The sequence below is a fragment of the Ursus arctos genome, unplaced genomic scaffold (assembly GCF_023065955.2).
Source record: "Ursus arctos isolate Adak ecotype North America unplaced genomic scaffold, UrsArc2.0 scaffold_2, whole genome shotgun sequence".
Lineage (NCBI taxonomy): Eukaryota > Metazoa > Chordata > Mammalia > Carnivora > Ursidae > Ursus > Ursus arctos.
In genome coordinates this window covers 28,031,566-28,032,845 of record NW_026622874.1, presented here as the reverse complement: position 1 = coordinate 28,032,845, position 1,280 = coordinate 28,031,566, and the positions used below count along the sequence as shown (strand labels likewise).

General features: G+C 45.1%; 1 pseudogene; it reads left to right on the top strand.

Annotated features, from left to right (window-relative positions):
- Positions 1-301: 301 nt before the first annotated feature.
- LOC113262602 (cytochrome b-c1 complex subunit 7-like) lies at positions 302-634 on the top strand (annotated as a pseudogene).
- The last annotated feature ends 646 nt before the right edge of the window (positions 635-1,280 follow it).

Sequence of the window (1,280 nt, the reverse complement as noted above, 5' to 3'; positions counted from 1 at the left end):
GTAAAAGAGAGGGCATTGCCAAGGGGGGGGAGAAGGAGGGCAGGGTTAAAGCTTGAAGGATTAACGGAGGGGTTGGATGGGCCGCAATGTCACCCAAGTCCCTAGGCTGGGTTTTGTTTGGCATGAACTTTTCAGACGCATCGCTAGCGACTTTGAGTGAGGTAATGTCATAGAGGCCTAGGTTACGAAGATAAAGCTCTAGACCTCAGCCACAATCTTTAAGATCTTAACAGATAAAAATGAAATGGCTCACCCAATGTCAAAATACTAGAAGCATTCAATGCTGTGGTCTCGGGTCAAAATGGCGAGCAAGCCTGCTGTTGCAGCATCAAGCCGGGGGCTGGAGGGTATTTGCAGATGTTATCACAATGCTCTAGGGTTCCATAAACCAGGGGTAATGTGAGATGTTACAGCATATGAGAATGACGATGTAAAAGAGGCTACACGAAGGCTTCCTGGGAACCTTTATGACGACAGGATGTTTCACGTCGAGAGAGCACTGGACCTGACCGGGAGGCAGCGGATCTGCTCTTTAGAAGCAGTGGACAAAATATGAGGAGGATAACTTCTACCTTGAACCATATCTGAAAGAAGTTATTCAGGAAAGAAGAGAGAAGAATGGGCAAAGAAATAATCATGGAGTGGAGATCTGTGGTTGCAGCTGCCTTCAAATATTTTTAAGAAGTTGGGTAAACCTGAAATGTCCAAATTAGAACTATTTGAGCTGCCAATGGATTAGTTTGAAAGATTTTTTATTTGTTGTATTTATTTATTTGGGAGAGAGAGAGCATGAGCAAGGAGGAGAGGCAGAAGGAGAAGCAGCCCCCCCACTGAGCAGGGAGTCCGACTCGGGGCTCCATCCCAGGACCCTGGGATCATGATCTGAGCCGAAGGCAGACCCTTAACCAACTGAGCCACCCAGGCACCCCTGTATTACTTTAAATAAATGTATCTAAATAAGTGTATCTAAATAAATCTATCATAATTGTGTGTGTATATATATATATATAAAAGAAAAGCACCGGAAGCATTCATGCTTCAATGAGGCAATTTAGGATCTCAAAGACATAGAAGTACTACTTTACAAAGTAGCTGCCTATGTGGGACTTGTGTCCTTGCAAGGTTATAGGTTATAATCATCTCTCTAGGCTTAAGAGGGTTTTTAGAGAACTGCACGCCTCACAGCTTGGCGATGGACCAGCAGAAGAAAATGGGGTATTTGAGGCACTTCTTGCCAATCAAGGGGGCCAATGGCATCCCCATGCCTGCTGCATGGCCCC